Source organism: Lissotriton vulgaris, chromosome 3_1 (genome assembly GCF_964263255.1).
Source record: "Lissotriton vulgaris chromosome 3_1, aLisVul1.2, whole genome shotgun sequence".
NCBI classification, from domain to species: Eukaryota; Metazoa; Chordata; class Amphibia; order Caudata; family Salamandridae; genus Lissotriton; species Lissotriton vulgaris.
Window position 1 is genome coordinate 742607328 of NC_141689.1, and position 27183 is coordinate 742634510.

The window sequence follows — 27183 nt, forward strand, 5'->3', positions numbered from 1 at the left end:
CCCCCACGCCGCCCCACCAATCTAACCTGTACTGACGCGCCTGAATATATAGATTTGGAATTGCAGCTATTATGAGTTAAACCCCTCGGAATGGAAAGGAAATGTGTAGACATGGAATTACTGTACAGAATTTCCCACAGTATTTCCTAATCCAAGCCGTTTAACAAACACATTTGACACCTACCCTGAGCAGGAGATAAAGGTGTGCAAGGGTTTCTGTGATTCAGTTCTTGCAAGGGCAAAGAGGATCCTGCTATGCTCATCCTTGCCAGAAAACAGGGTTTGCAGGGACTGGGGAACAAGACTTGGCTGTTGTTGTAGTCAAAGCCTCCTGTAAATGCACTGGCCAGAAATACCAACTGGTAAAATTCCGGTACATTGGCCCCACACCTGGGAAATTCCGGTGCAGGAAGAAACACTGAGGCCAGTCATAATGGGGGCTGGGGGAGAAAGGGTGGTACGCAATACAGTAATTATACTCCTTCTGACTCGTAATCAGGGACATAGAGGTGCTTATTTAAAAAGCTACTGTGCTGCAACGATGTAGTGTTACCTGAATCCAGTCTTGTCATTCCTTTACGCTCACTGAATTTCATCAATGAAGGAAACCATGTAGCATGCAGCACTAGCAGTATCATGTGCTGCTGTCTAGTTAGGAGGGTGGCATGGAACAACTGTCCACTGATACCCGGGTAGGGTAATTTTGCACTGGCAATTGAACTGAACTAAATGTCATTTTCGGTCCTTTAGGCCATTTACTGGCCAGTGTAAACACAAAGCTGCCACCCGCACATAGCGGGGCACTCTCTGTGACAATACATCTTGTTCCTGATCCTACTAGCTAATTTGGAGACCACTGACTTTGGACCACGATAGGCCCTTTTACACGATGTATTGTACAGAATGGCTTACTCTGCTGTCACATCGTTGAAATCTCATGAAGCGAAAAACTAGGAAGATTGTCCATAATATCCAGTAATGGATTCGCTGCTCTCAGAACTGGAAAACAAAAGTCTTCCTTCATGGCTGTTTTGTCCCTGCATCTGTAATCTTCATCTACGCACAATAACCACATTCTTGAAATTTCTGGTGTGGGTTTTGAGCAAGAGCAAACCTTATGTGAAAGTTTCAGGTAGACACCCATCCTTCCACTGTCTCTCCATGAGGGAAATTGGTAGCTCGTCGATAAATAGTATTCAAATATACTTAAAACAACATTATCATCCAGTACCTGATGCATCAATTCATTTCCACATAACTAAATGTAGAACATCCTTTCATACATCAGGCTCCTGCTGCTCTTGCACACTAATTTGCACGTCTTAAAGATCAGTTAAACTTTTCTTTGAGTGCTAATCACCCAGGCCACAATTGTCTAAGCCTTTTTGTTCTTCTTGCATTGTGCAAGGGAACTCCTGTCAACCCAAAGGCTTATTTAAGACATACTAAACCAAGCAAGGGGTGACTTGCGCCACCTTGTGTGACTTTGTAAAGAAATGGTATGAAATGCACCAGCTTGGTCTGAGTTGCATTACATTTTGAGGTGGAGCATTGGCATTCCCGATCATCCACCCTTGGAATTTGAGGCAGTCCCAGAGTTACGGAAATCACTAAACCCGGCATTGCACAAAATGGTACACTGTCCGGACCATAGCCTAACAAGGTCAAATATATTTATTTCTCCTTGTTACTTCCTCTTTCTATTTGTGACATATTCAGCATCTAACATAGAAAGAGCATATTACTGATTTGGATTGTATTTTTGCAGGAAGGTATTCCTTCCTGCACAAAAACATTCCTTGCTGTAAAGCAGGAATCCTTTCACCATGGTGCAAGGGTGGCTACGTTCCCACTAGGCTTCCTCAAGGGCACCAATGCAGGTAGAGAGCGTAAGAGCATAATCTCGTAGAAGATAAGGTGCTGTTCACCTAGCTGCATTGCATTGTATGAACCTTTTGTAAATATACCCCAATATGTTTCTCATTTAAGGCCTTCACACTAGTACATGAAGATGATGATCTGTTCAGCTTCAGCTTGCACAAAACCGCGCCTCTCATTGGTATGCCTCTGGCAGATCACACATTCCTCCCAGGAGACAGTGCTAGTCCACCATGCCTTCTCGCCTATGGTGGCCACTCGTTAACCATCAGAGAATACCATTTCGGAAATTGAATCCCTGTGACAATTCATTTCCAATCTGCAGTAGGTTTTAAAGCACCAAAGAACTCCAGTCTCTTTGCTGGCTTTGTGAGTGTATAGGGCAAGTGTAATATTTATTTTGCACAACAATAAGTACACAGATATAACGTTGTTCATAGAGGTCTGTGCTGCCCAGTGTACTGGCTGTAGAACACCAATGCTACTAAGACTTGGTTATCATCGCACCTCTTTCTTTGACCACCCTACACTGAGGCTATCATTACAGGTGGTGGTATTCACCAACAGAACCCAGACAATGGGCCCAGTTCCACCAGATGCAGATGTGTACCCAGTGAACCTCTGTAAGGACTGGTGCAGGAGCACAGACCGGCACCCGCCCCAGCAGCACCACGGGGAGAGCATACAGCTTCCCTTCAAACTAACCCTATGCTGTGCTGTACTGACCTGACTCTTACAGCACAAAATATTGTTTTCTTTTTCAAACGGCAATAAGGGAAAGAAAATAATTATTTGTTTTAGTAACAAATTATAAACATTTATGTCTAGAATGATCAAAATATATTGCATAAACTTTATATTCTTTTAAAAGAAACAAGACTTAGACATAATCCCAAAATTGAATAATTTATTTCATTGAGAGACATCCTTTAATTGCAGTCACAGCAACAAACGGCCTTTACAACGCAGTCACTATGCCGACTGCGACGGTTCCACGCGTTCCTTTAACCTGCAAGTCATTACAAAAAATTTACGTTGTAAAGGTATGTATGTAAAGGTATGTGTGTGGTAAGGGTGTGCACTGTTACTGCGCACAGCTTTTACCATGCATGCCTTTACAATTAATTACGTTGTAAAGGTATGTGTGGTAAAGGTGTGTATGTAGTAAGAGTGGTGGAGGCTATTAGCGTTGTTAGAGGAAACTGACCCTTCCACTTCCTCTGTACGACGTGCGTCTTCCCTCAGAAGGGCTGGATAGGTGACGTCGTGGAGATGTAAGGGGGATTTTAAATTAATTTGTTAATATTGATTTATTTTAATAAATATATGTATTAAGGTTTATTTTAAAGAGGCGGGAGTTGCGCAGGGGTCCCCTTTTTAGGGCACAGGGCAGAGGAGGGGTCGTTTTAAGAATGGCTGGGGCCAGAGGGGGGTAGCGGTCTGCTTCTTGGTCTCAAGGGAGGGGTCGTTTTAAGAAGGGATGGGGGACTAGAGTGGGTCGCGCAGGGGTCAGTTTCTAGGGTTCAGGGGAGACGTATTTTTAAGAAGGGTTGGGGGCCAGGGGGGTGTCGCGCAGAGGTACAGGGCGGGCTATTTTTTTAAACAAGGACTGATGGCCGGTGGTGGCCACAAGGTACCGGTTTTGGGACTTGGGGCAGGGCTCTGGGAAAACCTTTACCACAAATATGCCCTTAACATGTACGCTTTTACAACAACATTTGTTGTCGAGATATGCGTGGTAAAGACATATTCATGGTGAAGGTTGTGCATAGTAATGGAACATTCCCACCATACGTGTGAGAAAGAAGTGGGTTAGAAGTGTGTATCATTCCAACAGGCAACCACCACCCTTAATGTAGCAAAACAATAGACCTGGCAAAAGCATAACACTATACGAAACTAGTCTTATTTTTGTGAGTCTTTTGCTTATGTAAAACAAGTGCTACACCCTTCATACTGTCCTACATTTTAATCTTCTGATTCTGAGATTAAATATAGAAAACTTGTCCTCGTTCACTGGTTCTTCTGGAGACCTGGGACAGACTGCCAGGTGCTGGCCCCAAAGGGAAGGCTTTGTAATACACGAGGACATTGAGAAGTGCCATATTAAACTACAAAGACTGCAGGCAGTAGTCTGTTTCGTGTCACTCGGTGGTGCACGAGCCGCACTGTACATGAAAAGGAAATGTGTTTTTTAGACTTGCAATAAAACGTACGTGCTTTTCATACTCACACTTCTTTGAAGAGTGTTCTCGAAGTTCGAAGTTCACCTGCACAAGGTTTTCAGCCGGCATGTTTTGTGTGAAGTGAGTGTAACGAGGATTTGTTTAATTGACTGTCATCTCTATTGTTTATGCATATCACGGACATGTGGTTATGCTCACATTACAGACAGGAACGGTCGACACTCCCACGATTCCGCAATATCTTATTGAGTGTTATGTCCTTTCTCACAACTGACTTTTAGAGGTGTTTTTTTATCTATTAAGCCTGAGTGTAAGCATGATCACCACAATCTTAGTGAAGTTATTAGCATGTTTTATAAAATATAAAATTCTGATATTAATACGACATTTTCAGTGTGAGCACTGTTTGTACGCCGAAAAGAGCAAACGGCGGCAAAAACTGCATGTAAAGTGTAGTGTAAATGTAATAATGTCTGACAAGCACAGCAAAACATAACTACTAAAGTGGAAACTTTAGTCTGGGTTTTGAAATTTGTATTTAAAGTGTCTTTAAAACAATACATGAATACATATATAAAATATTACACTCCCCGGCACCACTCCACCCTACGCTCTTACAACCCCATCTACCCAAAGACACCTACCATGATTGATCAGCACAGATAATTTAGGGGCTGATTATGATGGTGGGCGGACGCACCATATCCGAAACGGGATCGCCGACAGTCCTTTGCCTGTCCCATCATAGGCATTACAATGCGACCGCCCCCACGGCAGTCGCAATGCCTATATTTTGTGTTGCGGTATGTGCTGCTAGCTGCAGCACATGCTGCAGGACAAAAAGGGGACACTGCACATATCCCAGCATCATGTGGCATCCACCATGAGGTGCCTGCCACATGGTGCAGGGATATCCAGTGCCCATATCTGGGGTGCAGGGGATATGATTCTCCTCAGACGGTCCAACGGGTTCCTTGAGGCGGTTGGAACCATGTGGTTGGTCTTTCTGACCGCCAACGACATGCCCGCCATTGTAATGTCGCAGGCGTAAAACCTGCTTCCGATGGTGGTGAAACCACTACCGACAGGCTGTCGGTGGCGATTTCACGACCATCGTAATCAGGCCTTAAGTTCCAATATGTCTCCACATGGTACCTCTGCCACTTAACACATCATGCATGACTTCGAGGCCAACATTTTGAGATCAGCATTTTCTATCCATACTCGCTTTTGAGTGCACATGCAAAGTCAAAAAATGTGATGTTTGTCAAAAATGCGAGTGTTTCAGTCTGATGAGAAATGTTATATTTTATTAAAAAGGGTTTTAAAATCACATAATGAATCCAATAAAAATGTAAACAGTCTAATAAAAGATGAACATTAAAAGATTGAAATCTAACCCACATGTACATTTATTCTCAATGTTCAAAAGAGGATTAAACTTCTCAGGCTTTAAACAATGCATTTTCAGAGCAACTCGAACATGTGATAGTGATAAGAGTAACTGAGCATTGAGCAGGGAACGCCCTCTAGTTTTCCCATGATTCAAACATATAAATGATGAGGGATTTTCTTTACGTACCCTAAATACGACAACCTTGAGTCTCTTCTACATGCCTTTTTAAACTTTCCATTTATATATCTGCAGCAATCTTCTCTAATCTAGTCCTGGGTTTGCACCGTCCAGATTAGTTCGATCCACATAATTTCCTTTGCACAACAACGATACAGTAGGGATTTGAGATTGAGAGGTGATAGAAGGGTGAAAATGTCAGCCACTGCTGCTGGGACTACAGGCGCAAGAGAAGCCTTCACACCTTTTACCCTACCCTCTAACTTGAGTTTCTACTTCAAGTGAGTAGGCTCCATTCTTCGGTATCTACTTCATCTCGAATTTTGGCCACCTCTAAATAAGGTCAACGGACCAAACTTTATGGCAGGTTTCCTACTCTCCCAAACTAAAAATCAGGTCTTAAGTTTTCAGGTCATTGAGCCAAACTGTACTGACATGTTAAACGTTATATATAAATTTGGTTCAACTGGAGTTATTCCTATGGAATTAATTAGGAAGAAAGACATTGAATCCAAACCTTCTTTCATTATTGACCCATATTTCTGATAGTAGAGATGGAGCTTTTGACCAATGGCTTCTTGTTATGTAACCCAAAATGAACCAATAGTCTATATTACATTTCATCTATTATGCATAACGTTAGAAATAATTGTATCATTTTTCATTTAATTTCAGGTCTTTTAGCAAATCAACCTTAATGAGGCAAGTAATATTTTCTCTTTTTTCTTAGTGATTTTCCTACTAGTTTACCTTACCTCTATTCTTTCTTTCATAGCCCATTTGTTTACTTTCCTGCTGTCTTGGTTTTTCATTACCATCTTGAAGTTTCACTTTGTGTTGTTTTCACTACACGTGATTTAATTTTTCCCTAAACTTCTTCTGGTAAATCTCTTCCCACTTCACTTTAATTCACTTTTCTGAGGATCATAGAGTCTGATTTAGAGTTTAGCCAATGGTATTCAGTCACAAACGGGACGAATATCCTGTCCGTCATATTACAAGTCACATAGGATATAATGGACTTTGTAATGTGATGGATGGGATATCCATCACATTTATGACTGATTAACCCGGTCTGCCTAACACTGCCAGGCCAATTGTCTTTTACCTAATTCTATTTTTTAGCTTAATTCACAATCTAACTTTTTTCTGTGAAATGCAGTTTGACTTAACCTTCCCATATCTATAGGGTGACCAAACATCCCAGATTTGCCCGGACAGTCCCAGATTTTCAAGAACTGTCCCAGCGTCCCAACACTTTTTGCTGAAATCAATCAATCAATCAAATGTCCCAGTTTTTGAGTGAGGGTCGGGTGAGCGTGCACATTAATCAGTGTGGTACAGCCTCGTGTTTCCTCCGACCCTCTCGTGACATCAGGACCTGAAGCTGTGCGGTTTAAAGAGATCCCTTCACATCACTAAGGAAGTAAAGGTGTTTGAAAAGCCCCCTGCTGTGCTGCCTTGCCTCACTTATGCATCACAGCAGAATTTAATAAGGGGTGAATAGGTTTCTGATCACCCCAAGTCAGGAAGCCAGGACCATTAGCAGCCTGCTCCTGGGTATCATCACGAGAGGAGGATCATATATATGTGTGTGCGAGTGAAAAGGCGGAAACTCTGAAACGCGTCATGCTGAGTGGAACGGATGCATTTTGTAAATGCTGGGCGGAATAAATGCATCTCACCTTCCCCCAGTCTAAAGTGCTCCGGTTTGGTTCCTGATGGAGGGCCCTTTTGGTGATAAAATGCTTTGTGCAGGCCACATGCACACTGGAGTCACCCGACATGAATGAGTTCGGCAGAGTGAGTGGCAATTGATGGATCGTACAAACAAATCTGCCTGAACCATCGCATTCCAAGGAAAAGTGTGCCTGGCAGTAGGACCCGGATCCCCCAGCATGCTCCCCGCTCCCTCCTGATAACCTGATACCCACATTAAATCATCAACAGAGATTTGCGTGGGTGTGAAACGGCCATGTTTATAGAAAAAGGCGGGAAGTGGGGAGGACGCTTCCGCGACCAGCAACCGGTCCGGTGTAACAGAGTACAAAGAGACTGAGGTCACTGCCGCAGGGACCTAAATAGGTCCCCTGTCCCCGCCCTCTGCCCCACCGGAAACGCGTCACCGGATACTCCGGAAGGACTTACGCAGCCGGCCACCCCATTGGGCTGACCAGCCGGCCAGGAACTCTAGACGAGGTAGGGGCGGGGGCCGGGGGGGCGGCTCGTTTAGGCTTGCGCTTGTCACCTGCTAACTAAATAGTTGGGACATCACATGACGACATGGAAGGGGCAGCTGCCGAGACTAGCACCGCCAGGTATAATATTTCAAATGGACAATGATGCGGCAGTTGAAGGGGAGAACGTGCCTTGTAGCCACTCCGATATTTACAGCACCCTTGGGCATTGTTTGAATACCGTCAATGTGGCAAAAATTACTTAAATAAATACCATCACTAAGATGAATATCTTGTAGATGGAATTAAAAAACATATAATGATGGCGTTGTTGGCCGTGGAGCAGGAGGAGCCAAGTCGACTACATAATCGCCTGCACGCTCATAATTTCTCACTTTGAAAGAGGAGAAATCGTTAAAACGCATCTTGCTGAGTGGAACAGATGCATTTTGTAAATGCTGAGTGGAATAAAGGCATCTTACTTACCCCTAAGAGTGCTCCGGTTTGCTTCCTGATGGAGGGCCCTTTTGGTGGTAAAAAGTTTTGTGCAGGCCACCTACTTTAAGGACGTTAAAAGTGCAGGTCTAGCCCTGAACATTCATTCCAGAAATTACTGAATTCAGATGTGTCAGCCTCACTTGTTCAATGGAAAAAAACACGGCTACAATACCCATAATAAGTTTGGCTATCACACAAAAGCCCATGAATAGAAACAGTGTCCTTAATAACCTGGAGGGAGATGGTGAACCTAGCCGGTAATGGTAAAGTATAAATCAAAAACCCATCCACCTATGTCCAGAGAAGTCTTCTTCAAACTGTGGGGGGCACCCCCCTGAGGGGTCGTGGCTGCATTCATAGGAACGATTTAGAAAAGGGGGTGGTGATGAACAGAGTGTCTGAGTTAAACAGACCACTCTTACCCAGTCCAAAGATCAGGGCTTGATCCATCACCGTTATTTATCTCACTGCCCCATCCCAGCTCAGAACCTGGCTATATGCAAATCAGTCTGTCCCTGGCCCAGTGCATCATGGGAACAGGGCAGACTAAACTACCAAGCCAATTCTTCACCAGAAAGGAGACAAGCTACCGGGGACCGGTTTCTGGCATTTCAGCCTTCTTCGGCCCGGCTTGCTTGAATCCTGATGGAGCAGTGAGAAAGGGACTCATGTCTGAGTATACCCTGCCACACCTATAGTGGCCAAAAACGATTTAGAAAAGGGGGTGGTGATGAACAGAGTGTCTGAGTTAAACAGACCACTCTTACCCAGTCCAAAGATCAGGGCTTGATCCATCACCGTTATTTATCTCACTGCCCCATCCCAGCTCAGAACCTGGCTATATGCAAATCAGTCTGTCCCTGGCCCAGTGCATCATGGGAACAGGGCAGACTAAACTACCAAGCCAATTCTTCACCAGAAAGGAGAAAAGCTACCGGGGACCGGTTTCTGGCATTTCAGCCTTCTTCGGCCCGGCTTGCTTGAATCCTGATGGAGCAGTGAGAAAGGGACTCATGTCTGAGTATACCCTGCCACACCTATAGTGGCCAAAAACGATTTAGAAAAGGGGGTGGTGATGAACAGAGTGTCTGAGTTAAACAGACCACTCTTACCCAGTCCAAAGATCAGGGCTTGATCCATCACCGTTATTTATCTCACTGCCCCATCCCAGCTCAGAACCTGGCTATATGCAAATCAGTCTGTCCCTGGCCCAGTGCATCATGGGAACAGGGCAGACTAAACTACCAAGCCAATTCTTCACCAGAAAGGAGACAAGCTACCGGGGACCGGTTTCTGGCATTTCAGCCTTCTTCGGCCCGGCTTGCTTGAATCCTGATGGAGCAGTGAGAAAGGGACTCATGTCTGAGTATACCCTGCCACACCTATAGTGGCCAAAAACGATTTAGAAAAGGGGGTGGTGATGAACAGAGTGTCTGAGTTAAACAGACCACTCTTACCCAGTCCAAAGATCAGGGCTTGATCCATCACCGTTATTTATCTCACTGCCCCATCCCAGCTCAGAACCTGGCTATATGCAAATCAGTCTGTCCCTGGCCCAGTGCATCATGGGAACAGGGCAGACTAAACTACCAAGCCAATTCTTCACCAGAAAGGAGACAAGCTACCGGGGACCGGTTTCTGGCATTTCAGCCTTCTTCGGCCCGGCTTGCTTGAATCCTGATGGAGCAGTGAGAAAGGGACTCATGTCTGAGTATACCCTGCCACACCTATAGTGGCCAAAAACGATTTAGAAAAGGGGGTGGTGATGAACAGAGTGTCTGAGTTAAACAGACCACTCTTACCCAGTCCAAAGATCAGGGCTTGATCCATCACCGTTATTTATCTCACTGCCCCATCCCAGCTCAGAACCTGGCTATATGCAAATCAGTCTGTCCCTGGCCCAGTGCATCATGGGAACAGGGCAGACTAAACTACCAAGCCAATTCTTCACCAGAAAGGAGACAAGCTACCGGGGACCGGTTTCTGGCATTTCAGCCTTCTTCGGCCCGGCTTGCTTGAATCCTGATGGAGCAGTGAGAAAGGGACTCATGTCTGAGTATACCCTGCCACACCTATAGTGGCCAAAAACGATTTAGAAAAGGGGGTGGTGATGAACAGAGTGTCTGAGTTAAACAGACCACTCTTACCCAGTCCAAAGATCAGGGCTTGATCCATCACCGTTATTTATCTCACTGCCCCATCCCAGCTCAGAACCTGGCTATATGCAAATCAGTCTGTCCCTGGCCCAGTGCATCATGGGAACAGGGCAGACTAAACTACCAAGCCAATTCTTCACCAGAAAGGAGACAAGCTACCGGGGACCGGTTTCTGGCATTTCAGCCTTCTTCGGCCCGGCTTGCTTGAATCCTGATGGAGCAGTGAGAAAGGGACTCATGTCTGAGTATACCCTGCCACACCTAAAGTGGCCAAAAACGATTTAGAAAAGGGGGTGGTGATGAACAGAGTGTCTGAGTTAAACAGACCACTCTTACCCAGTCCAAAGATCAGGGCTTGATCCATCACCGTTATTTATCTCACTGCCCCATCCCAGCTCAGAACCTGGCTATATGCAAATCAGTCTGTCCCTGGCCCAGTGCATCATGGGAACAGGGCAGACTAAACTACCAAGCCAATTCTTCACCAGAAAGGAGACAAGCTACCGGGGACCGGTTTCTGGCATTTCAGCCTTCTTCGGCCCGGCTTGCTTGAATCCTGATGGAGCAGTGAGAAAGGGACTCATGTCTGAGTATACCCTGCCACACCTATAGTGGCCAAAAACGATTTAGAAAAGGGGGTGGTGATGAACAGAGTGTCTGAGTTAAACAGACCACTCTTACCCAGTCCAAAGATCAGGGCTTGATCCATCACCGTTATTTATCTCACTGCCCCATCCCAGCTCAGAACCTGGCTATATGCAAATCAGTCTGTCCCTGGCCCAGTGCATCATGGGAACAGGGCAGACTAAACTACCAAGCCAATTCTTCACCAGAAAGGAGACAAGCTACCGGGGACCGGTTTCTGGCATTTCAGCCTTCTTCGGCCCGGCTTGCTTGAATCCTGATGGAGCAGTGAGAAAGGGACTCATGTCTGAGTATACCCTGCCACACCTATAGTGGCCAAAAACGATTTAGAAAAGGGGGTGGTGATGAACAGAGTGTCTGAGTTAAACAGACCACTCTTACCCAGTCCAAAGATCAGGGCTTGATCCATCACCGTTATTTATCTCACTGCCCCATCCCAGCTCAGAACCTGGCTATATGCAAATCAGTCTGTCCCTGGCCCAGTGCATCATGGGAACAGGGCAGACTAAACTACCAAGCCAATTCTTCACCAGAAAGGAGACAAGCTACCGGGGACCGGTTTCTGGCATTTCAGCCTTCTTCGGCCCGGCTTGCTTGAATCCTGATGGAGCAGTGAGAAAGGGACTCATGTCTGAGTATACCCTGCCACACCTATAGTGGCCAAAAACGATTTAGAAAAGGGGGTGGTGATGAACAGAGTGTCTGAGTTAAACAGACCACTCTTACCCAGTCCAAAGATCAGGGCTTGATCCATCACCGTTATTTATCTCACTGCCCCATCCCAGCTCAGAACCTGGCTATATGCAAATCAGTCTGTCCCTGGCCCAGTGCATCATGGGAACAGGGCAGACTAAACTACCAAGCCAATTCTTCACCAGAAAGGAGACAAGCTACCGGGGACCGGTTTCTGGCATTTCAGCCTTCTTCGGCCCGGCTTGCTTGAATCCTGATGGAGCAGTGAGAAAGGGACTCATGTCTGAGTATACCCTGCCACACCTATAGTGGCCAAAAACGATTTAGAAAAGGGGGTGGTGATGAACAGAGTGTCTGAGTTAAACAGACCACTCTTACCCAGTCCAAAGATCAGGGCTTGATCCATCACCGTTATTTATCTCACTGCCCCATCCCAGCTCAGAACCTGGCTATATGCAAATCAGTCTGTCCCTGGCCCAGTGCATCATGGGAACAGGGCAGACTAAACTACCAAGCCAATTCTTCACCAGAAAGGAGACAAGCTACCGGGGACCGGTTTCTGGCATTTCAGCCTTCTTCGGCCCGGCTTGCTTGAATCCTGATGGAGCAGTGAGAAAGGGACTCATGTCTGAGTATACCCTGCCACACCTATAGTGGCCAAAAACGATTTAGAAAAGGGGGTGGTGATGAACAGAGTGTCTGAGTTAAACAGACCACTCTTACCCAGTCCAAAGATCAGGGCTTGATCCATCACCGTTATTTATCTCACTGCCCCATCCCAGCTCAGAACCTGGCTATATGCAAATCAGTCTGTCCCTGGCCCAGTGCATCATGGGAACAGGGCAGACTAAACTACCAAGCCAATTCTTCACCAGAAAGGAGACAAGCTACCGGGGACCGGTTTCTGGCATTTCAGCCTTCTTCGGCCCGGCTTGCTTGAATCCTGATGGAGCAGTGAGAAAGGGACTCATGTCTGAGTATACCCTGCCACACCTTAGTGGCCAAAAACGATTTATTTTTTTCCACCCTAAGCGTGGAAGGGTATACTCAGATGTGAGTCCCTTGCTCATTGCACCATCAGGATTCAAGCAAGCTGGGCCGAAGACGGCTGAAATGCCAGAAACCGGTCCCCGGTAGCTTGTTTCCTTCCCAGTGTAAGAATTGGCTTTTGTAGTTTGGTTTGCCCTGTTCCCATCATGCACTGGGACAGGAACAGACTAATTTGCATACAGCCAGGTTCTGAAACTGGGATGGTGCAGTGAGCTAAAAAACGGTGTTGGATCTAGCCCTGATCTCTTGACTGGGTGAGAGTATTCTGTTTAATTCAGAGACTCTGTCCCTCACCGCCCCTTGTTGTAAATATTTTTGTCCACCCTAAGCGTGGAAGGGTATACTCAGATGTGAGTCCCTTGCTCATTGCACCATCAGGATTCAAGCAAGCTGGGCCGAAGACGGCTGAAATGCCAGAAACCGGTCCCCGGTAGCTTGTTTCCTTCCCAGTGTAAGAATTGGCTTTTGTAGTTTGGTTTGCCCTGTTCCCATCATGCACTGGGACAGGAACAGACTAATTTGCATACAGCCAGGTTCTGAAACTGGGATGGTGCAGTGAGCTAAAAAACGGTGTTGGATCTAGCCCTGATCTCTTGACTGGGTGAGAGTATTCTGTTTAATTCAGAGACTCTGTCCCTCACCGCCCCTTGTTGTAAATATTTTTGTCCACCCTAAGCGTGGAAGGGTATACTCAGATGTGAGTCCCTTGCTCATTGCACCATCAGGATTCAAGCAAGCTGGGCCGAAGACGGCTGAAATGCCAGAAACCGGTCCCCGGTAGCTTGTTTCCTTCCCAGTGTAAGAATTGGCTTTTGTAGTTTGGTTTGCCCTGTTCCCATCATGCACTGGGACAGGAACAGACTAATTTGCATACAGCCAGGTTCTGAAACTGGGATGGTGCAGTGAGCTAAAAAACGGTGTTGGATCTAGCCCTGATCTCTTGACTGGGTGAGAGTATTCTGTTTAATTCAGAGACTCTGTCCCTCACCGCCCCTTGTTGTAAATATTTTTGTCCACCCTAAGCGTGGAAGGGTATACTCAGATGTGAGTCCCTTGCTCATTGCACCATCAGGATTCAAGCAAGCTGGGCCGAAGATGGCTGAAATGCCAGAAACCGGTCCCCGGTAGCTTGTTTCCTTCCCAGTGTAAGAATTGGCTTTTGTAGTTTGGTTTGCCCTGTTCCCATCATGCACTGGGACAGGAACAGACTAATTTGCATACAGCCAGGTTCTGAAACTGGGATGGTGCAGTGAGCTAAAAAACGGTGTTGGATCTAGCCCTGATCTCTTGACTGGGTGAGAGTATTCTGTTTAATTCAGAGACTCTGTCCCTCACCGCCCCTTGTTGTAAATATTTTTGTCCACCCTAAGCGTGGAAGGGTATACTCAGATGTGAGTCCCTTGCTCATTGCACCATCAGGATTCAAGCAAGCTGGGCCGAAGACGGCTGAAATGCCAGAAACCGGTCCCCGGTAGCTTGTTTCCTTCCCAGTGTAAGAATTGGCTTTTGTAGTTTGGTTTGCCCTGTTCCCATCATGCACTGGGACAGGAACAGACTAATTTGCATACAGCCAGGTTCTGAAACTGGGATGGTGCAGTGAGCTAAAAAACGGTGTTGGATCTAGCCCTGATCTCTTGACTGGGTGAGAGTATTCTGTTTAATTCAGAGACTCTGTCCCTCACCGCCCCTTGTTGTAAATATTTTTGTCCACCCTAAGCGTGGAAGGGTATACTCAGATGTGAGTCCCTTGCTCATTGCACCATCAGGATTCAAGCAAGCTGGGCCGAAGACGGCTGAAATGCCAGAAACCGGTCCCCGGTAGCTTGTTTCCTTCCCAGTGTAAGAATTGGCTTTTGTAGTTTGGTTTGCCCTGTTCCCATCATGCACTGGGACAGGAACAGACTAATTTGCATACAGCCAGGTTCTGAAACTGGGATGGTGCAGTGAGCTAAAAAACGGTGTTGGATCTAGCCCTGATCTCTTGACTGGGTGAGAGTATTCTGTTTAATTCAGAGACTCTGTCCCTCACCGCCCCTTGTTGTAAATATTTTTGTCCACCCTAAGCCTGGAAGGGTATACTCAGATGTGAGTCCCTTGCTCATTGCACCATCAGGATTCAAGCAAGCTGGGCCGAAGACGGCTGAAATGCCAGAAACCGGTCCCCGGTAGCTTGTTTCCTTTCCAGTGTAAGAATTGGCTTTTGTAGTTTGGTTTGCCCTGTTCCCATCATGCACTGGGACAGGAACAGACTAATTTGCATACAGCCAGGTTCTGAAACTGGGATGGTGCAGTGAGCTAAAAAACGGTGTTGGATCTAGCCCTGATCTCTTGACTGGGTGAGAGTATTCTGTTTAATTCAGAGACTCTGTCCCTCACCGCCCCTTGTTGTAAATATTTTTGTCCACCCTAAGCGTGGAAGGGTATACTCAGATGTGAGTCCCTTGCTCATTGCACCATCAGGATTCAAGCAAGCTGGGCCGAAGACGGCTGAAATGCCAGAAACCGGTCCCCGGTAGCTTGTTTCCTTCCCAGTGTAAGAATTGGCTTTTGTAGTTTGGTTTGCCCTGTTCCCATCATGCACTGGGACAGGAACAGACTAATTTGCATACAGCCAGGTTCTGAAACTGGGATGGTGCAGTGAGCTAAAAAACGGTGTTGGATCTAGCCCTGATCTCTTGACTGGGTGAGAGTATTCTGTTTAATTCAGAGACTCTGTCCCTCACCGCCCCTTGTTGTAAATATTTTTGTCCACCCTAAGCGTGGAAGGGTATACTCAGATGTGAGTCCCTTGCTCATTGCACCATCAGGATTCAAGCAAGCTGGGCCGAAGACGGCTGAAATGCCAGAAACCGGTCCCCGGTAGCTTGTTTCCTTCCCAGTGTAAGAATTGGCTTTTGTAGTTTGGTTTGCCCTGTTCCCATCATGCACTGGGATAGGAACAGACTAATTTGCATACAGCCAGGTTCTGAAACTGGGATGGTGCAGTGAGCTAAAAAACGGTGTTGGATCTAGCCCTGATCTCTTGACTGGGTGAGAGTATTCTGTTTAATTCAGAGACTCTGTCCCTCACCGCCCCTTGTTGTAAATATTTTTGTCCACCCTAAGCGTGGAAGGGTATACTCAGATGTGAGTCCCTTGCTCATTGCACCATCAGGATTCAAGCAAGCTGGGCCGAAGACGGCTGAAATGCCAGAAACCGGTCCCCGGTAGCTTGTTTCCTTCCCAGTGTAAGAATTGGCTTTTGTAGTTTGGTTTGCCCTGTTCCCATCATGCACTGGGACAGGAACAGACTAATTTGCATACAGCCAGGTTCTGAAACTGGGATGGTGCAGTGAGCTAAAAAACGGTGTTGGATCTAGCCCTGATCTCTTGACTGGGTGAGAGTATTCTGTTTAATTCAGAGACTCTGTCCCTCACCGCCCCTTGTTGTAAATATGCATTCATAGGAAGGCACAAATGGCTCACACGCACTTGTAAATGTAAATGGCCTGGATGTGCAACTTTGCATGTTTCCAGGATGTCTTCATTTACATGCAGTCCTTGAATTAATTAGAACAACGTACACGGGGACCTCATAATTTAAAAGAATGTATTTCCATTGGATTAGCTAAATTTGCATTAATTTTTCGTTTAAGGTTCTTGTATTGTTTTATATGCAGGTAACCTTAAAGTGGAAAAACAAGACACTTACTGAATATTTTGTTCCTTTTAGCCACTTGGTGGGAGGGTCAAAAACGTACCTAAAAAGACAAAAAATATTCTTCAAGTGTTTTTCTTTTAACTTTCAGTTAATTGCATATAAAATAATGTAGAAACATTAACTGAAAAATAAATACAAGGAAAGGTAATGAGATAGAAATACATTATTTTACATTCTGAAATTTAAAGTAAGTAATGTGAGCACTGCAGCTGTGAGGAATAATGGCTTATGTATTTATGGTGCTACAAGGTCACAGCCTGGAGCAGAAAGCACTGCCAATACACAAGTCATGTACTATACACTGAATATCACAGACTGCTGCAAAATGATTTGTTGTTTTGAGATAAAACAAGTGCTTTCAACATATATATTTTGTAATAGGTAAAATAAAACCCGGGGCAAAGATTTGACTATTAAAAACTACACTGTCTAGAACTCCGCTTATGACACCCTGACATTAAGTATCAAAAAGAATAGCTCATTGTCAACACAAAGTCTTAGGTGCCTCATCAGTTTAAACCTAAACTGGCTTCCACACTGCCTGTACATTTGGTGATTAACCAATTGCACACATTTACATTCTTTCAGGTAGCAGGCACCCTGGTGAGAATGACTGTTTCCGCCTTTGCTTTATGTCCCTCCATGAGTTTCACAGCACAGGGAAACTCCACCCCAACCCCACCCTCCCTTCACTTTTTCACAGAGGCACTTAAAGGACCAAAGTAATTGTTCAAGGATTGTTGTTTTTTATTAAAAAAAAGTATGGGAAATGCTTTTGTAAAATTCAAAAAGCATGAGGCATGTGGCTCCCCATAGATCACATCTACTTCAACCTCTGTTAGCATGCAGATGTTCTTCAAGGTTAGAAGAGGAGATTACATGGAGGAGGCCAGCAGGGTCACAGTCCTGGAGAAAGAGGAAAGTAGTGAGCTCCTTAAACAGCATCAATGAGATAGACCAGAGGAAGTAGCGCTATGTGGAGGTGGGGGTAATTTTTTAGATTACAAATTATAGAGACAGCTTCCTCCGAGCGATGCCTTGAGGAAGTTCGGGAGTTTTTGCAGCTTTTATTTTAGGTTTTTTTAAGTGCAGTAGGTGCAGTTGCAATGGGACCAGGCTCAGGACATTCCTATGGGCCCTAGTGTTTTTGGTCCATTTCTGTTTTGGTTTAATATATTTGTTCTTTGATAAGTCTCACATATTGCGTAGATTATGAACTATAGAAAAACACCCCTGAAATGATTTCCTAAGTGCCATCCTGGAGCTCAACCCTGCCCTTCACTCTTTCTATTTTTGCTATACATTTTTAGAAGGGGGACCCAAGTTCAAAACATTTTGCTTGGGGTACTCAGTGCAAAAAAGTTTGAAGACCTCTGGTCGAGAGTTTATCTGAGCTGGATAGGCTGAGGATCTATCAGGCAAGCAGCAATGAAAACAGCCTCTTGTACCTCTGTCTGAGTTGTTTATTCCTTTGTCCTACATAGGCTGTTCTGTCATGAGTTTATCACAATTGTACAACCGCTCTTCTTTGTGGGTGGAAATGTAGGAGCATCCTCAAAAGGAAACCACCCACTGGCACTATGAATACATGATGAATACCAAGTGAAAATATGTACACACACTCTTCAAAATGGGCACAGGACTAGCCTGCGGCAGAACACAACCAGAGCAAGCTTTTCTTGGTTGTTGTACGCCTACCAGGGCCCTTTCTTCAACCCATCACAGACAGTCTTTGAAGTAACACTGCAACAAACAGCCGGGAAATGGAATGTTCCCTGTCACCTATTTTGTATGCAGAAACACTGCAACATGTAATGAAAACAGGAAGCTGACAGACTAGCACAGATTGTCGTCGGAATAAAACAAGAGTTATAAAATATAAGATTCCAAAAATATTAGGAATGTAACTGCTACTGAAATATACATTGGATATATTATTAAACAAGGGCACACACAATGCTTGTTGTTTCAAAGGAGAAACTCACAAGTAGTTGATGGTTATGTGTAGGTTGTTAACGACTTTGGTCAAATAAGCATGGCTGCAGGGTTGCAGGCATTACCACAGGAGGCCTTGAGCTCAATAACCCTCGTAAATGTCAAGGAGGCATGAATTTCCCTGATTTTCATACTGCATTGCTACTTAAACAAACTTCCAAATGTTCACTAGAATTGCCTACTGAATTCTCTTCCTTTTGGAAAGATAATGAATTATCATTCTTATCCCGCTTTTCATTCAAATAGTTTCTCTTGTTTTCCCAAAAACACATGTTCTATCATCCCCTATTCATTAAACTACCTATAAGCTACTAAAACCAATACTCTTCTTACATCTTCCAGCGAATTAATAATTTCTTCACTCTTCTATTTGGAACAGCAACCTTCTAAAAATCAGCAATAGACCTATGTTTTGGAAACCATGGAGAGATAAAGGTTTACTTTGGGTTTGCCAACTCCAATCAATTGATTCTTTTATTACATTTCCGCAATGTCAATTATTGTACAACCTCCCAAACTCAGATTGTAATAAATTCAATACTTTAATCCAAAGCATTGCTTGCACCTTGCATCATCATCACCACAGACTCCTGACTCAACATACAATAGTCACCTTCTTCCAATATTATCCACTCATCACAATGCCTCCACCATATACAAAATACCAGCCGCGGCCAGTGGAGGGAGTTCGGTGGGGCAGGGAGGCGGTGCGGGGGAGGGGCAGGATGGTGGGTGGTAAACAACGGAATATGGATAATTGCAGGTAAGTAAACAGTTTAATGAATAAAACGAATTTCGTAGCGCGCGCTGCATCGCATTTTGCGATGCAGGGTGCGCTACGAAATTCATTTTATTTATTAAATTGTTCCTTTACCTGCAATTATCCATATTCCGTTGTTTACCACCCCCACCCTGCCCTCCCCCGCACCACCTCCCTGCCCCACTGAACTCCCTTCACGGGCCGCGGCTGCAAAATACTTATCAGAATTCCAGATCACAGAGACAAATTAGAAGTTGAAATACAATGGGACCGGTATTTCCTGATTTCATGGCCCATCAGGCCTTGAAATAAAATTTGGTTGAAAATATGCAGAACATCAAGATCTGCCAACACTATTCAAACTATCTTTTTTATATATAACAGACTCATGATTACCTCAGCTCATTTAAATTAATTTAACCCAGAATCCTTGTCAAATTGTTGGTCATGCAACATTACTGCTTCAGATTAACACATATACCTTTTTCTGCCCATATACCCGTCAATTTTTTCTCAAATTATGGTCTCAAATGAAAGCTATATTTCATACAAACATTCAATTTTCATCTTCAACTAATTTTTCGTAGAAGCCCTTCAGATGTTTAGCAAGACAGCACTACTAGATTTATTCATTGCAGTTGCCTTTCAGTAGAATACTAAGAACTGGAAGCAATCCTTGCAAATTTCTTTCCAAGCCTGGTGGTATAGTGTTTGTCATAATCACTGATTAGATAGAGCATAAATTAGTGATTTTATACTTATACACTTAACTTTTGACTCTCCTCTTTTGTCCTTCCAAATAAATCTTACTGCCCTTTCTTATGTTCTTCCTTTCTTTTCTCTCTTCTTCTCTCTTCTTAATATGATATAAATTATAGTGCTACCTTTCATATGCCTGAAACAGGAAGTGACCTCAGAGGTTGAGGTTCTCCAACATCTTGTATTGCGAAGTTTATGTAATCCCCAATGAAGAGACAACAGTTTTTGTTGGTTCCCCTATATGGTCAAGCTTCTCCTTCAAGCAGTAACTCGTAGCATAGTTGAATCAAAGAAGAACCCAATTTTCAAATTCCAGATTCCATGTTGGAATCTGGAGAGTGCTACAGCCTCCCGTAGTCTGTGTCACTTACTAGCCCACCTTCTAATATAACCGGCCGTGCATTATCAAGTTTAAGCCATTATTCAGCACAAAGTGGACATGAATGTAACTGCTCATAATCTGTCACTAATGCAATTACCTTAATGCTGTATTGTTATTTATGTTTCTTAAATGTTAACTACCTTAATGCTCTATTGTTATTTATGTGTCCTGACTGTTAACTACCTTAATGCTGTATTGTTTTACACCTTTTGGTCAACTGTTATGATCCACACGAATCCTCACATGTGTCTCTTGTAAAGTTCTTTGCATAACATGTAAGCCATTATGATACCTTTGGGTCTAGCTAACGCTACATAAAACTATAAAATACATAAATTAAAACAAACTTCAGTCCCCATGGGCATTGTCATCTGCATGTGGTCACTTTTCCCCTTTGTTGGTGTTTCCAAATCCTCTACAAATGTTCTCACGCTTCTTATCTGACAGCTCTGCTGCTGGCATCCTCTCTTCCATCCACGGCTGGAATGGGAACAGCAACCAGCCCTGGCAATCTGATCGACCGTTCCTGGTAGTGGGAGGGGGGTGGGGTGCTGGTGAGAAGTACTGCTCATGCTGCACCGCTCCTGCTTTCGTTACAAGTGGCCAATATTGCAGCACTGCTGAAAAACCGGCCCCCAGTAACAAAACCGGCCACCACTCCTGCAGCCCACAGGGAAAACGGCCATCCCTGCTTCCATCTTGTCCTCTCTGACAGAGCTTCTTCTACATGTGTGTGACCCAATCCACAAAGACCAGAACGTAGCCACATGCCCACTTTTAAGTGAGGCGTGCTGGAGATATCGTGCACAGCTGGAAGGAATGAGCAGTGCATCGCATTGTAGAGTCCTCCATCTGTCAGAATATCTGCCCAGGCCTAGGTGGCAAAATCCTGAAGACACTTTTATTGTTTTTCTTCAAATAGTTTTTATTGAATTCACAAAAATTAGAACGAAAGTGAAAGGACAAGAAAGCAATAATAAATAATAAGCACAAATGACAAAGAAAAAGGAAGGAGGGTTTCATTTTACAGACATGCTCATGAATGCAAGGCATAAGATACAGAACAGAGGACATACTGCTTTTTGATATACGTACTGCTTTTAAGTACAGCTGGTAGAGCAGTCGTCAAGACATTATGAAGAGTGATATAGTGTATGCATACATATCACGTGTATATTCTATGCAGCAACATAGTTTGCAAATTTAACATAGCTCACTCATATCACATCGTTATTTCCATCTTGAACCTTAGCCTGCAGACACTTTTCAACTCCCCCACCCACACCAAAAATAATATCATACAGATTCTAGGGGGCAGATTTACAAGCCTCCCTTGTGACACTTTTGTGCCGCCGTTGCATCACTTTTGTGACACAGCGGTGGCCTAAACAATGCGTCACGTTGAGACACATTTACAACGTGACACATCTAGGGAGATCCGTCATGTTGTAAAGCCCTGCGCCACATTATACCTGCTTCAGGTATAATGTATGCAGGGCGGGCGTACAGACGCAAGAAAGCCTCATAAAAGTGAAGCAGTGAAATCTACAATATTTCACTGTGCCACTTCTAGGATGCCACTGACTGCATCAAAACCTTACACCTACTTTAAGCAGGTGTAAGGAGTGACTTAGCACAACAGGCATAGGCCTTCCTGAGCATTGCTGGAGTTGTGTTGTGCTTGCGACAAAACTCCAGCAATGTGTGACCTTTGCTCCAACACCATGGTGCGCCGCATTGTAAATGTGATGCATCCATGGTAGCGCCAGGGCTTTTTTGCGTTATACAAGTAAACTGACGCATCTCTGCTATAATGCAGAGATGCATCAGTTTCTTGTAAATCTGCCCCAAGGTGTGGTCCTGACCTCACCGAATTGGTGTACTTTTCAATAACATTCACCCTATAATTCTTACTTATTTATTTATTTGACTTTTTATAGCACCTTGTTACCTTGTTATTTTACAGAAATTAAAAAATTATTATAGGGGCATATTATCAAGAACAGGCGATAAAATTATCACCGCTTTATCGGCAGGAAACTGCTGCTAAAGCGGCGATAATGGCCTTGATAATATGCCCTTGTGAATTTCCATAGCAGCCCAGGTTAACACCAGAACCTGGGCTGCTATGGGAATTCACAAGGACATATTATCAAGCCCATTAACGCCGCTTTAGCTGCAGTTTCCTGCCGATAAAGCGGCGATAATTTTATCACCAGTTCTTGATAATATGCCCCATAGTTTTACATGAGCTGCAACATTGAGTAGAAATAATTTACTGCCAGTGTTAATTATCATTCGAGCAAGTGTTTACTGCGTGTAGAGTGAGTTTATGGTTCGAAGCTATGGAAAATTCACTGCACATGGGTATAGTCATTGATTTTTATGTGGGTTTATTTTGACATCTACACATTTCTCTTATAAAGACAATGACATTGAAACATAATTTATCTCTAGCACCAGCGCTTCAAGCTGCACACGAGCTACGTCAACATCCGCTTTCCCCAAGGCTGATAGGACCGCGCAAACATTACTTTCACTATGAGCCCCTTTTTGTTTCCACATGGCAGAGCAAAAAAAAAAATCTCTAATGTATTCTCACGTAATGCCTACCGACGCATCAGGAATTCGTCTCTGCAGAAGTGCAATGCATCCTCAAACCCACGAAGTCGTACAATTAAAATAACAAATGCCAAGCAAATAAGTTACTACCATTTTTTCAAAAGACTAATCATTTTGATTATATTTTAATAGCAATGTGGGTTGTGCATTTATCGCCTGATGAGACTCCTGAAATGCATTGTCTGGCTTCAAAGGACGTTTCGCCTGGTGAATGGGGCACTATAGGCCTGATTTCAAGAGACTGAAAACAAGATGTGACAAGCGGTTTGACACCGGCCGCCTCCAATTTCCGCTCTTTCTAAAGAGCCGTGTCTGAATGGAAATAGGGCTACCGAATGGGTCAGTGTGTCTGAGGCCATGTCAGTCCTCTCATAAAAACCTCAGCACAGGGGAAACTAAGCAGCCATTGATTGCCACTGAAAGCCTCCGGGATTTGGGGAAAGCAGCCAAAGCGAGACACCAGCTGCTCCCTGCTGGAAGCCTTTTGTGCAGGAGCAAGGAGGGAGCGAAAGCAGGGAAACGCTTCACAGGCTGAAAGGGGAAACACGACAGGACCCGGCGCATAAAAGGCACTGCTGACTTTCTGGGCCATGCCTCGACTCCTGAGATGGACGTTCGCCTGCCTCTAGAAAAACACAAAAGGGCGGCTCCTCTGCTGTTCTGTATGCAGAGCTTGCAATTCAAAGGTTCCTAAACATGTCCTGATAGATAAAGTACAGGCACATAAACATGAGTGCTATACTCAAAAGGAAGTAGATCGTTGGGAAACGGCAATTAAATACTAACAAAACTGTTAGTAAAATAATAAAAACAAAAATAACACGGTACATGCCTGAGCGCAGCTAGCTGTGCAGCCATGAATGTAGTAGCCGGGCTCCGAGTCAGGGATAGACAGACAGATATGAAACCATGCACCCTCCTGCATGCAGACATTGATAGATGCGGGGAAGTAGCATATCTATATTAAATCCTGTTACCTATTTTCTTATTCCTTGTGCGTTGTGATATTAAAATTTGAGGCTTCATTTACAATGATTTGGCCTAGGCCAGTGCCGGAAGTGATTTTGCTGGACTGCCCCTTGCCAAATCATAAGAGCAGGAATGCACTGTATTTACGAGATCCAGTGAATTACTGTCCTTTCAGCCAGCACTGGTCACAATATGTTACCGAGCATCATCACGGTCACTCTTGCATCATGGTGCAAGTGCAGGAAGGAACACCATCCTGCATAAAAACAATCCATGGAGGCGTTTTCCTCTTCCTGTGTGTGCTACAGAATGCAGCACACATAGGAAGAGGAAACAACAAGGAGAAATAAACATATTTCTCCTCGTTACGCCTGCCTAGCAGAGATATAGGGCCATATTATCAAGTTATTGCGATAATGATCGCAAAGCACGCTTAGCGTGTTTTTGTCTATCGCCGTCTATCACTGCATTACATCACTGTGTTAGCGGCGTTTTAGCAACGCTTTGCTAACAGGCAATGTTCAAAGCAGCGATAGACGGTGATAAACATCATTAGCGTGGGAAATCAAGCGATGATTTCCCAGAGCTAATGAAAAGTTTGTAAATATGGGAGTGTGGACTTAATCTGTTAATCCTCCTCCCATTAAAAAAGATAGCTAAGTCAGGATTTTACCTGATGTTAGATTCCTGCGATAACCACGGTTAGTGCAGCTATTTTTATCGCATCGCTTGTCCGGGTCTGGCTTGTTAATAGCGCAATGTTGTTTTTGCGACTATTTTGCTGTTGTTTTGTGAAGGAATGCCTACTTTGCAGCTAATTAGCGATGCAAGGCGTTAGTAACACTGCTACTAACATGCGCTAATGCATGTTAGCAGCGCATTGATAATATGGAGATAAATATAGTGTCGCTTTTCAGCCGAAAACGGCCGCTAAAGCGGCTATGTTGGGCTTGCTAATATGCCCCATACAGTTTTAACACATTCCCCTGTTTACAGATCTTTGTAAATATGGGAATGCATCAAACCTATGAGTGTTGCGTGGGAACAGCCACCACAACGCCCATGGAATGCATCCCTGGCGCAGCAACTTGTGCTGCTTTGCCTTACACCATTTCTATGAGGCCATGCAAAGCCATGCAAAGCCATGCAAAGTGGCTTTGCATGGCCATATAGATACGGGTCTGCACTCTGTGCCGCCAGAGAATCATAAAAAGTGACACAAAGGGCTTGTAAATAAGCCTCTTGGTTGCCAGAAGAAACTCTCTCCTACACTCCTTATTTTGAAGAGAGTAATGATGTCATATGTTTCATGGCAGCAGAGAGAGAAAAACTTCCTTTCCTCAGAAACTGTTAAGGAGATGGTGTACTAACAACTGAATGCAGCCCATATCTGCCAGAAACAGGGAGTTAAAAAAAAGCTCCTACCACTTTCAGAGCACAAAGAGCTTCATTATATTACAGTGAGCACTGCAAGTACTAATTTAAGACATGGTCCCCAGCCCAGTTTTGGGCTGACTGGTGTCTTAAATAAGTGAAAAGCATGAGCATTTCATCAACTTAGAAACAGCTAAACGGTTGTTTGCATCTGGACTTTTAAAGGCATATGTACTTTTGGCTGCAATTGTAGTAGCCTTTGTCGCTATATCTAAAACAGATGATACAATGTAATACAAATACACACCAAGCAACATAACACACAGTTAAAACATGCACAGGGCACAACGAAACATGAAAAAAACACAACAACTACAGTACAACACAACAATATCACATTGCAAAAAGACAGCACGAAATCACAGCAACACAACAAATAACAGAACAAATCACCACCACAAGAAAATGCCACATAATAAATATGCCCTAACATTCTTGTCACAAACTATCACCTCAAAACTCCTACTTTCATAATACAGTGGTAAAAGGTGTTTTCACCCACCATTGCATTAATTTACCATGACATACCAGAAATAGTGGCAATAAAAAAGATATGCAATCCACGATTCCAACTTCACCCCGGGTATTACAACACCACAGTTCCCCATGTTTTCCATTGGCTTTGTAGAGCCAAGAGAAGTTCTCGTAAAGACCTATGCATAGTTCATCATTTCTACCTCATTTGGAACTACATTCCCAGTAAAAATGCTTAAGAATTATTGGCCCAGATAGTGCCTTTACTTGAAGAGTCAATTCTAGAAGGAAACCCCAACCTTCTGCAAAACACATCTAGGAAGATAAACATTTTGTGACAAACCTCTCTCTGGCTAAACAGCCACATTCTAGAGCTCATTTTCAACCCATTTTGTGACATTGATGACTACCTTGCAAGGCTGACAATGCGTAACAATTTCCTGGGTGTTCCCTTAAACCTCACTACCATTCCTATCAGCCACAACTGAATGACACACTGGGGTATACACCCTTTTATAAGAAGAAGCTTTTCATAGCACTCTCAGTTCCAAGATTCAATATTAGACAGTGGTGGTCTATCATTGCGACAGCAAGGTCCAAATCCCCTTTCCAATCATGAGGAGTGTCTGCCAAGCTGATTAAAGGTCAGTCTGACAGACACATCATGTCAGGGTCAGGCAGTCAGGTGATTTACATGCAAAAATGCACAGGCACCTGGTACCCTGAGTCAAGGTTTGCAGAGCTGAAAACCTCAAAGCCCTGAGGGCTGTGACCTCATCAGCCTGGCAAAGCCCTGTGTGATTCTCCCCCAGGTGAAGCAGGGGAGCACCCCTGTGAGGTTCCGTGACAATTGTAAGTGATGTTTTCGACTCGCACGAATATGGTCGAGTCTGGTATCTATGAACCGCAAATGACGAGTTTAGTAAGTGTGTGCAGTTTCGCTGTGCTAACTTAAACCGTTCGTTTGTTATGTGGTTTTTTTTATCTGTACCCACGGGTTCCATCTTAGATACGGCATCCATTTTGTCTCTTGCCCTCAAGTAGCCAGCGAACGGACGATGTCCGCTTCGCGACCCTGGGACTCCCAAGATATTTGCGGAAGACACATGTTCTTTGTAAATGTCTTTATGATGAGGGGGATGATACTGTAAGGCAGATGGCCCCGCTCGAGGCTCATCTTGCCGTGCTGGTTTATTGTCTCAGCCGTGCATCTCATTAGGCACGTCCCTTTG